Source organism: Amblyomma maculatum, chromosome 7 (genome assembly GCF_055883805.1).
Source record: "Amblyomma maculatum isolate TAMU_Amacu chromosome 7, ASM5588380v1, whole genome shotgun sequence".
NCBI lineage: Eukaryota > Metazoa > Arthropoda > Arachnida > Ixodida > Ixodidae > Amblyomma > Amblyomma maculatum.
The window spans coordinates 116,944,159-116,956,175 of NC_139350.1; the positions used below are offsets into that span (position 1 = coordinate 116,944,159).

The 12,017-nt window shown below is 41.0% G+C and overlaps 1 protein-coding gene across 12 annotated transcripts in view; it reads left to right on the plus strand.

Moving 5' to 3' along the window:
* LOC146184524 (uncharacterized) overlaps positions 1–12,017 on the plus strand; it is a 546,446-nt gene that overhangs the window by 94,731 nt on the left and 439,698 nt on the right. For 11 of the 12 annotated variants that reach the window (XR_014708879.1, XM_084609402.1, XM_084609409.1 and 8 more), the window contains 5 exons: positions 1,466–1,559; positions 3,158–3,365; positions 6,454–6,547; positions 8,136–8,229; positions 11,298–11,396. The exons of the other annotated variant lie outside the window; for it this stretch is intronic. The gene's annotated coding sequence lies outside the window, so the exon portion shown is untranslated. Of the gene's footprint in view, positions 1–1,465; positions 1,560–3,157; positions 3,366–6,453; positions 6,548–8,135; positions 8,230–11,297; positions 11,397–12,017 lie in introns of those variants that run through there. 12 annotated transcript variants of the gene reach the window in all.

Genomic DNA, 12,017 nt, shown 5'->3' on the forward strand with positions numbered 1-12,017 from the left:
CAAAATTGCTCCAAAACTGCTTCAAACCAGCTGCCTAAATGTATTGACACCAAATTCGGCCAAACAAATGTTTTTGCAGCACAATGAGGAATTGTATTGCCTACAAAAATGCAATCTTATATAATTCCTTTATGCAACTTTGAGCAGTACAGTAATGCTGTTGCATGTCACGAGTTGTGTGTGCTTGCTATAAGAGCCGCCATACTCAAAAGAATGGTAGCACACTGGCAGAGGTATAACTCTTCTTGCACTGTGCCTGATACAATTCAACATTTTGTATGCTAGAAAAGAATGGAGCATAATGTTTGTTTGCAAGTAAATTTAAGATCTACCAGCAGATGGAGGGAATTGATTACGAAAAAATGATCTGTCCAATTGGCATAGCGCCTTTTGTACCCTTTTGAATTGCTAGTGTTGAGAGAAGTGAGAGCAGCGAGGGAAGTGGAGAATGCAAACTACAATGAGCTGTTAAGAACCTTGCATGGCTACAAAGTACTGCACTTCATCACTGACCCTCTTTTTTTTATTAACAAGTGTGTCAGGCACATGTAAGGTAAATGCATACTTGAAGCATTATAGAGGTGATGCCATGAAGGTGCCAATCACTAGAAATGTTCTTAAGAGTATTAGAAAGCCATTCAAGGCCTATTGCCAGTCTATTAAAACAAAGGAAACTCCAGCGTCGCTCAAACAAAACACGAGGCACCACTCACAGAAGGCAGTGAAGTCAAGAACCTGAAGCAGGAACAGGCTTCCCTTCAGTGTCTCCTGACCTGGTTGAAGCCACTACTGACCAGTGCTGAGACAGTTGGCAACAGAGGCGTAAGATCAAAAAGAATATGCACAACATAAAGAGCAGAAATGTGCTGCTCATTGATGTGAGCTCAAGACTAGTGGCGATTCATGAGCATATCAAAGTTGTGACTCCATCTTTGAATCTGTAAATTTAGAGTTGCCTAAACCTTGCATTCAATCTGAATATTCAGTTATGAAGTGCAGTAGCAAACATTCTGTTTATTGCTAGTCTGTTCAAAATTGTTTCCCAGCCTGTGTACATATTTTGCATGCTTTGCTTGTCTGAGATGTGTGCATAGTCATCAGTCAATTAATGTTGTAATAATTGGGAAATAAATTTTTGTATATCAGGACGAAAAAATCGTAATTATTGTAAGCATTTGAGCTTGAAAATATGCTCAAAACATCATTGGAATGCTCCTGAACTTCTTTTTCTTGCTCTAAAGCTGCTCCAAAGTTGAATCCAGGAACTGCGGCCCAATAGTGGGCATCTTATTCACTGCACGACCACAGCGAGACTAACTGTGGCTTATACTTATGCTTTTACTTATTGTCGACAGAGCTCTCCCGGAGTTGTTTCTTTGGCTGTCTGCACATTGCCCGCACGACATTTCGTGGCATTACTTCTCTTCTTATCTTGCATTACACCACATCTTATCTTACATTCCAGTGTACTCTGTTATTGAAGAACAGACCTGCATTTCCATTGTCCCCTCCAAGAGACCTATCAAAGCGGCTGTGAAAAGAAAGCAGATGTCGTTGCGGTGAGTTGGCGGAAACTGGTCTTAAATAGCCCCAGCACTGCCATTCGGGTATTATCATGACCAGGCTTATCTAGGGCGAATTCAACATTGAAATAATTCATGACTGATCGGTATTGGACGAGCCTAGCTGCAAACCACCTATACTGCCGCTTTGTATTCAATGCTCGAAAAATATTGATTGTTCTGTTTTGCAGGAATGGTAGGGTTATCTGACCTTTTTGTAGTATTAATTGTGCTAGTACAGACACGGTGCTCTAATGGACGGAGTTGACCGGAATGTTACTCTTTCGCCGCTTATTGGTGGATGGTTGTCCAAACCGCCGACCCCAGCCTGTGATCAGGCACGACGACGATGGCGGGCGGTAGGTGCGCTGACAACAGACAGGCATTTTTATTACAAATGCTTTAGTAGGCTTTGTTGACAATAATATATAATCTAGAGAAGCATCTTTGTAGCAATAAATATTTGTTTGCAAGTAAATTTAAAATGAGGCTCAAGTAATTGGAGCAAAAAAATTAGGCAAAAATGCTGTACATGTGACATATCATCTCCTCCCAGCCTTTTCAATCGCTTGTATAGAGAGAAGAGATTCAGTTTCAGCATATTACCTTGAGCCATTAGGAATCTTGTCCAGCTGCATGAAACTGAGTTCTAGTGCATCTGCCATGAAAGCAGAAAGTTGCTCCACCATTGAGTCTGTTTATCAATAACAATTGGCAAACCCTACATTAAAATCATACTTTAATCGCTTTGAGGGAGATGCACCGAAGGTGCCAATCTCTAAGGACCGTATCAAAGAGGTTGGAAAGCCATACAGGGCTTATCACCAACATTCTGAAATTTAGGAAGTGCCAGTGTCTTTCAAGAAAAGAAAACATGGAAGCCACTGGCTGAAGGGGGAAAAGACTACACTTGAGTGCTATCTATCCTCCTTGGGGACACTGCTGACCAGTGTCCAAGAGTTTTTATCAGATCGGGCGTGGGATTGGAAGCGATGTGAATGAGATAGAGAGCCGGAACGTGCTGTTCTTTGATGTGGATTTAAAACCAATGACAGTGCTTGAGCAAATCAAAGTTGCTGACGCTACATTTCTCTGTCAACCCAAGTGAGCAAAAATCAAACTTTTTGAAATTTGTGTTCAGTTATGAAGTGGAGAAGCAAGCATTGCATTTCCGACTAGTCTGTCCGAAACCATTGCTCAGGTGAGCTGTAGAAGTTTACACATGCTTTGGCGATGTGTACTCTCGGAGATGCGTGCACAGTCATCAAAGGATTGAACTTTGAATAAAAAGGAATCTAATTGTTTGTCTTTTGTATGTCAGGAACATAAAATTATTTGCAAATAATCGAAGCGTTTCGACCTTAGAAACTTGCTTCATAACATAACTTGAGGGCTCCAAAACTTGTTTTATTTCTCCAAAGCTGCTCCAAAATGGCATTACTGCTCCCTTAGCTCCCAATTTTATTTCATTTGTGGGTGCGTGGGTCAAACACCGCTCACGGAACTGTGGATGAGTTAGGACTCAGCATGGCTCTATGTTCAACCAATTGTGTCTGATCTCTGTGTTCGACCAATCCCTTGTCCACTGTGTGCAGGAGAGACATCGCAGCGTCATGAAGCTTGGCAGCCCATTACGAACCCCTTCCAGCTCTGTCTCCAAACTCTCTCATCTCTATGCATGTGAAACCACGCAGACTCCATCGATGACCAACACAAATGTCACAACCGCATAGCAGCACACCAATGCGGGCCGCAGCCACCACCAAAAACTTTCGTCCCTGCTCTACGAAGGCTGCATCTCAGGTGACTGTATTTGGCTTATCTAGTTGGCTAGAGCTGCGGATCTGGCTTTTACAATGCTACCTGTGCTCCAGTGTTCCGCAATGTCAGCAGGTGTTTGTTTTTTGTGAGGGGTATATGAATATTTGAAATTTTAAATAGGAATAAAATATCTTTGTTATTTGATTTGTATTCTTATTTGAAAAACTGATATTCGATCATCGAATACCCCGAAAATTCTCCCATGCACTAATTTTTCCTGCACTGCTCGCTTCACTGCCATACCCGTCCGCGTGGGTTGTAAAAAGTTAATGAGTGTACTGTATTCAGTGGCGATATGCCAGCTCCACAGGATTTTATGAAGATCCTTCCTGTGCAAAGAAACTGGTATATGGAATCCTTATGTGATGGCATTGATATCTAATTTTTATTTGAAAAACTCGGATATTCACACGCCCCTAGAGTTTGTAAATTTAGTTGGTTTGTCACGATATGGTATGTGTGGTGTTTTAGCTCTTGGCATTTGGCACATATAGAAATTGATGGAGCACTCCTGACAATTTTGGGAAAGTGTTTTTTTCCTGTAATTGAGTACAGTTTTATGGTGAAGCACAAGCCAAGCCACGGAGTACAAAAATTGTGCCTTCTGCCATTTCTCGAATGGATTCACAATTGTGATGCCCTCTTTTTTCCTTGGGGCCATATTTCACCCCTTTTCGCTTCGCAATTGCATGCTGCACAGGTTATAACAATGCACAGCACCGTTAATTGTTGCCTTTGTGTGGGGACCCTAGAGGAAGAAGCCCAGATGGCCTTTATTTTGGTGCAATTGTCCTCTTCAGATGCTGTGTCTTCTTAGGGGCAAGGACCTGACTACACCATATCTCTACTGTACATACAAGACACTCCTTCTATAAATGTGAATTCAATCGCGAGAAATCATGACCAAAAAAAAAGTTCTGGGCACAAAGATATGTTGCTTCAGGAATGTGAATTGGCCGATGCAAGTAGCTCCAATGCTGCTTATACAAAAAAAAATGAACATTTAAAAAAACGTATTTTACCAACACTCAAGGCCATTACATGAAAGAAAAGAGAGTAATGAAACTTCATTGTTATATGAAGTGTCTATTTGCTAGACTGATCATTTCAAATTGGGTGAGCCAACATATTTGTTGGAGCCAGGATAGCGAGGACATTGGTTGCACACACATTATAGTGCCAATTCAAAGGAGGTGTGTGCCTGTGAAGCCAAAGTTTCAAAACCATCATTTGCTTGAAATGATTATTATAATTGGAATTGGAGAATTGGAATTGGAATCAATTTTGAACATATCGATTGGGCTTCCTTTGAGAGAACCTTTGAAGAGACCAGAAAGAAAAGTGCCCCTAAGACGTGAGCATGCTCGGTATGCCCAAATACTTGTTATGTGAACACAATTAAATAGCTTTCAAGATATGAGATAATATGTTCAAATAGATCATTACACTGTGTGAAGTGGGCAGAAGACAGAGCATGAAACTGTATAGTTTATTGAGCACTTATATATGGCATTTTTCTAGTTCTTTTTTTTATCTTTTTTTACTACAGCAGCTCTGCTCTATTCTTTTCCAAACTGCTTTCCTGCTCCATCCTGCTGCAAAGCACAAAATTGCTCCAAAACTGCTTCAAACCAGCTGCCTAAATGTATTGACACCAAATTCGGCCAAACAAATGTTTTTGCAGCACAATGAGGAATTGTATTGCCTACAAAAATGCAATCTTATATAATTCCTTTATGCAACTTTGAGCAGTACAGTAATGCTGTTGCATGTCACGAGTTGTGTGTGCTTGCTATAAGAGCCGCCATACTCAAAAGAATGGTAGCACACTGGCAGAGGTATAACTCTTCTTGCACTGTGCCTGATACAATTCAACATTTTGTATGCTAGAAAAGAATGGAGCATAATGTTTGTTTGCAAGTAAATTTAAGATCTACCAGCAGATGGAGGGAATTGATTACGAAAAAATGATCTGTCCAATTGGCATAGCGCCTTTTGTACCCTTTTGAATTGCTAGTGTTGAGAGAAGTGAGAGCAGCGAGGGAAGTGGAGAATGCAAACTACAATGAGCTGTTAAGAACCTTGCATGGCTACAAAGTACTGCACTTCATCACTGACCCTCTTTTTTTTATTAACAAGTGTGTCAGGCACATGTAAGGTAAATGCATACTTGAAGCATTATAGAGGTGATGCCATGAAGGTGCCAATCACTAGAAATGTTCTTAAGAGTATTAGAAAGCCATTCAAGGCCTATTGCCAGTCTATTAAAACAAAGGAAACTCCAGCGTCGCTCAAACAAAACACGAGGCACCACTCACAGAAGGCAGTGAAGTCAAGAACCTGAAGCAGGAACAGGCTTCCCTTCAGTGTCTCCTGACCTGGTTGAAGCCACTACTGACCAGTGCTGAGACAGTTGGCAACAGAGGCGTAAGATCAAAAAGAATATGCACAACATAAAGAGCAGAAATGTGCTGCTCATTGATGTGAGCTCAAGACTAGTGGCGATTCATGAGCATATCAAAGTTGTGACTCCATCTTTGAATCTGTAAATTTAGAGTTGCCTAAACCTTGCATTCAATCTGAATATTCAGTTATGAAGTGCAGTAGCAAACATTCTGTTTATTGCTAGTCTGTTCAAAATTGTTTCCCAGCCTGTGTACATATTTTGCATGCTTTGCTTGTCTGAGATGTGTGCATAGTCATCAGTCAATTAATGTTGTAATAATTGGGAAATAAATTTTTGTATATCAGGACGAAAAAATCGTAATTATTGTAAGCATTTGAGCTTGAAAATATGCTCAAAACATCATTGGAATGCTCCTGAACTTCTTTTTCTTGCTCTAAAGCTGCTCCAAAGTTGAATCCAGGAACTGCGGCCCAATAGTGGGCATCTTATTCACTGCACGACCACAGCGAGACTAACTGTGGCTTATACTTATGCTTTTACTTATTGTCGACAGAGCTCTCCCGGAGTTGTTTCTTTGGCTGTCTGCACATTGCCCGCACGACATTTCGTGGCATTACTTCTCTTCTTATCTTGCATTACACCACATCTTATCTTACATTCCAGTGTACTCTGTTATTGAAGAACAGACCTGCATTTCCATTGTCCCCTCCAAGAGACCTATCAAAGCGGCTGTGAAAAGAAAGCAGATGTCGTTGCGGTGAGTTGGCGGAAACTGGTCTTAAATAGCCCCAGCACTGCCATTCGGGTATTATCATGACCAGGCTTATCTAGGGCGAATTCAACATTGAAATAATTCATGACTGATCGGTATTGGACGAGCCTAGCTGCAAACCACCTATACTGCCGCTTTGTATTCAATGCTCGAAAAATATTGATTGTTCTGTTTTGCAGGAATGGTAGGGTTATCTGACCTTTTTGTAGTATTAATTGTGCTAGTACAGACACGGTGCTCTAATGGACGGAGTTGACCGGAATGTTACTCTTTCGCCGCTTATTGGTGGATGGTTGTCCAAACCGCCGACCCCAGCCTGTGATCAGGCACGACGACGATGGCGGGCGGTAGGTGCGCTGACAACAGACAGGCATTTTTATTACAAATGCTTTAGTAGGCTTTGTTGACAATAATATATAATCTAGAGAAGCATCTTTGTAGCAATAAATATTTGTTTGCAAGTAAATTTAAAATGAGGCTCAAGTAATTGGAGCAAAAAAATTAGGCAAAAATGCTGTACATGTGACATATCATCTCCTCCCAGCCTTTTCAATTGCTTGTATAGAGAGAAGAGATTCAGTTTCAGCATATTACCTTGAGCCATTAGGAATCTTGTCCAGCTGCATGAAACTGAGTTCTAGTGCATCTGCCATGAAAGCAGAAAGTTGCTCCACCATTGAGTCTGTTTATCAATAACAATTGGCAAACCCTACATTAAAATCATACTTTAATCGCTTTGAGGGAGATGCACTGAAGGTGCCAATCTCTAGAGACCGTATCAAAGAGGTTGGAAAGCCATACAGGGCTTATCACCAACATTCTGAAATTTAGGAAGTGCCAGTGTCCTTTCAAGAAAAGAAAACCATAGAAGCCACTGGCTGAAGTGGGAAAAGACTACCCTTGAGTGCTATCTATCCTCCTTGGGGACACTGCTGACCAGTGTCCAAGAGTTTTTATCAGATTGGGCGTGGGATTGGAAGCATGTGAATGAGATAGAGAGCCGGAACGTGCTGCTCATTGATGTGGATTTAAGACCAGTGACAGTGCTTGAGCAAATCAAAGTTGCTGCCTCTACATTTCACTGTCAATGCAAGTGAGCAAAAATCAAACTTTTTGAAATTTGTGTTCAGTTATGAAGTGGAGAAGCAAGCATTGCATTTCCTACTAGTCTGTCCGAAACCATTGCACAGTGAGCTGTAGAAGTTTACACATGCTTTGGCGATGTGTACTCTCGGAGATGCGTGCACAGTCATCAAAGGATTGAACTTTAATAAAAAGGAATCTAATTGTTTGTCTTTTGTATGTCAGGAACATAAAATTATTGCAAATAATCGAAGCGTTTCGACCTTAGAAACTTGCTTCATAACATAACTTGAGGGCTTCCAAACTTGTTTTATTTCTCCAAAGCTGCTCCAAAATGGCATTACTACTCCCTGAGCTCCCAAGTTTATTTCATTTGTAGGTGCATGGGTCAAACACTGCTCACGGAACTGTGGATGAGTAGGATTCAGCATGGCTCTATGTTCAACCAATTGTGTCTGATCTCTGTGTTCGACCAATCCCTTGTCCACAGTGTGCTGGAGTGACATTCCAGCATCGTGGAAGCGTGGAGGGCCATTACGTACCCCTTCCAGCTCAGTCTCCAAGCTCTCTCAGCTGCAGCTCAGGTGACTGTATTTGGCTATCTAGTTGGCTAGAGCTGTGGATCTGGCTTTTACAATGCTACCTGTGCTTCAGTGTTCCGCAATGTCAGCAGGTGTTTGCTTTTTGTGAGGGGTATATGAATATTTGAAATTTTGAATACAAATAGAATATCTTTGTTATTTGATTTGTATTCATATTCGAAAAAACTGATATTCGATCATCGAATACCCCGAAAATTCTCCCATGCACTAATTTTCCCTGCACTGCTCGCTTCACTGCCATAACCGTCTGCGTGGGCTGTAAAAAGTTAATGAGTGTACTGTATTCAGTGGCGATATGCCAGCTCCACATGATTTAATGAAAATCCTTCTGTGCAAAGAAACTGGTATATGAATCCTTATGCGATGGCATTGATATCTAATTTTTATTTGAAAAATTCACACACCCCTAGAGTTTGTAAATTTAGTTCTTTTGTCTTTTTGCAAATCCTTGGTGCGATATGGTATGTGTGGTGTTTTAGCTTTTTGCATTTGGCGCATATAGAAATTGATGGGGCACGCCTGAGAATCTTGGGAAAGTGTTTTTTCCTGTAACCAAGTAGAGTTTTATGGTGAAGCACAAGCCAAGCCACGGGGTACAAAAATTGTGCTTTCTGCCATTTCTCGAGTGGATTCACTATTGTGATGCCCCATTTTTTTGGGGGGGGCCATATTCCACCCCTTTCGCTTCGTAATTGCATGCTGCCACAGTTTATAACAATGCACAGCACCGTTAATAGTTGCCTTTATGTGGAGACCACAGAGGAAAAAGCCCAGATGGCCTTTATTTTGTGCAATTCTCCTCTTCAGATGCTGTGTCTACTTAGGGGCAATGACCTGACTAGCAAATCTCTACTGTACGTACAAGACACTCCTTCTATAAATGTGAATTTGAATCACGAGCAATCAAGACCAAAAGGTTCTGGGCACAAAGATATGTTTCTTCGGAATGTGAATTGGGCCAATGCAAGTAGCTCTGAAGCTGCTTATAAAAAAAAATATTGAGCATTTAAAAAAAAAAGTATTTTACCAACACCCAAGGCCACTACATGAAAGAAAAGCGAGTAATAAAGCTTCGTTGTTATATGAAGTGTCAATTTGCTAGACTGATCATTGCAAATTGGGTGACCCAACGTATTTGTTGGAGCCAGGATAGCGAGGACATTGGTTGCACACACACTATAGTGCCAATCCAAAGTAGGTGTGTGCCTGTGAAGCCAAAGTTTCAAAAACATCATTTGCTTGAAATGATTATTATAATTCTAATTTTGAACATTTCGATTGGGCTTCTTTGTGAGAACCTTTGAAAAGACCAGAAAGAAAAGTGCCCCTAAGACGTGAGCATGCTCGGTATGCCCAAATACTTGTTATGTGAACACAATTAAATAGCTTTCAAGATATGAGATAATATGTTCAAATAGATCATTACACTGTGTGAAGTGGGCAGAAGACAGAGCATGAAACTGTATAGTTTATTGAGCACTTATATATGGCATTTTTCTAGTTCTTTTTTTTATCTTTTTTTACTACAGCAGCTCTGCTCTATTCTTTTCCAAACTGCTTTCCTGCTCCATCCTGCTGCAAAGCACAAAATTGCTCCAAAACTGCTTCAAACCAGCTGCCTAAATGTATTGACACCAAATTCGGCCAAACAAATGTTTTTGCAGCACAATGAGGAATTGTATTGCCTACAAAAATGCAATCTTATATAATTCCTTTATGCAACTTTGAGCAGTACAGTAATGCTGTTGCATGTCACGAGTTGTGTGTGCTTGCTATAAGAGCCGCCATACTCAAAAGAATGGTAGCACACTGGCAGAGGTATAACTCTTCTTGCACTGTGCCTGATACAATTCAACATTTTGTATGCTAGAAAAGAATGGAGCATAATGTTTGTTTGCAAGTAAATTTAAGATCTACCAGCAGATGGAGGGAATTGATTACGAAAAAATGATCTGTCCAATTGGCATAGCGCCTTTTGTACCCTTTTGAATTGCTAGTGTTGAGAGAAGTGAGAGCAGCGAGGGAAGTGGAGAATGCAAACTACAATGAGCTGTTAAGAACCTTGCCTGGCTACAAAGTACTGCACTTCATCACTGACCCTCTTTTTTTTATTAACAAGTGTGTCAGGCACATGTAAGGTAAATGCATACTTGAAGCATTATAGAGGTGATGCCATGAAGGTGCCAATCACTAGAAATGTTCTTAAGAGTATTAGAAAGCCATTCAAGGCCTATTGCCAGTCTATTAAAACAAAGGAAACTCCAGCGTCGCTCAAACAAAACACGAGGCACCACTCACAGAAGGCAGTGAAGTCAAGAACCTGAAGCAGGAACAGGCTTCCCTTCAGTGTCTCCTGACCTGGTTGAAGCCACTACTGACCAGTGCTGAGACAGTTGGCAACAGAGGCGTAAGATCAAAAAGAATATGCACAACATAAAGAGCAGAAATGTGCTGCTCATTGATGTGAGCTCAAGACTAGTGGCGATTCATGAGCATATCAAAGTTGTGACTCCATCTTTGAATCTGTAAATTTAGAGTTGCCTAAACCTTGCATTCAATCTGAATATTCAGTTATGAAGTGCAGTAGCAAACATTCTGTTTATTGCTAGTCTGTTCAAAATTGTTTCCCAGCCTGTGTACATATTTTGCATGCTTTGCTTGTCTGAGATGTGTGCATAGTCATCAGTCAATTAATGTTGTAATAATTGGGAAATAAATTTTTGTATATCAGGACGAAAAAATCGTAATTATTGTAAGCATTTGAGCTTGAAAATATGCTCAAAACATCATTGGAATGCTCCTGAACTTCTTTTTCTTGCTCTAAAGCTGCTCCAAAGTTGAATCCAGGAACTGCGGCCCAATAGTGGGCATCTTATTCACTGCACGACCACAGCGAGACTAACTGTGGCTTATACTTATGCTTTTACTTATTGTCGACAGAGCTCTCCCGGAGTTGTTTCTTTGGCTGCCTGCACATTGCCCGCACGACATTTCGTGGCATTACTTCTCTTCTTATCTTGCATTACACCACATCTTATCTTACATTCCAGTGTACTCTGTTATTGAAGAACAGACCTGCATTTCCATTGTCCCCTCCAAGAGACCTATCAAAGCGGCAGTGGAAAGAAAGCAGGTGTCTTTGCGGTGAGTTGGCGGAAACTGGTCTTAAATAGCCCCAGCACTGCCATTCGGGTATTGTCATGACCAGGCTTATTTAGGACGAATTCAAACATTGAAATAATTCATGACTGATCGGTATTGGACGAGCCTAGCAGCAAACCACCTATACTGCCGCTTTGTATTCAATGCTCCAAAAATATTGATTGTTCCGTTTTGCAAGAATGGTCAGGTTATCTGACCTTCTTGTAGTAATAATGGTGCCAGTACAGATACGGTGCTCTAACGGACGGAGTTGACCGGAATGTTACACTTTCGCCGCTTATTGGTGGATGGTTGTCCAAACCGCCGACCCCAGCCTGTGATCAGGCACGACGACGATGGCGGGGGCGGTAGGTGCGCTGACAACAGACAGGCATTTTTATTACGAATGCTTTAGTAGGCTTTGTTGACAATAATATATAATCTAGGGAAGCGTCTTTGTAGCAATAAATATTTGTTTGCAAGTAAATTTAAAATGAGGCTCAAGTAATTGGAGCAAAAAAATTAGGCAAAAATGCTGTACATGTGACATATCATCTCCTCCCAGCCTTTTCAATCGCTTGTATAGAGAGAAGAGATTCAGTTTCAGCATATTACCTTGAGCCATTAGG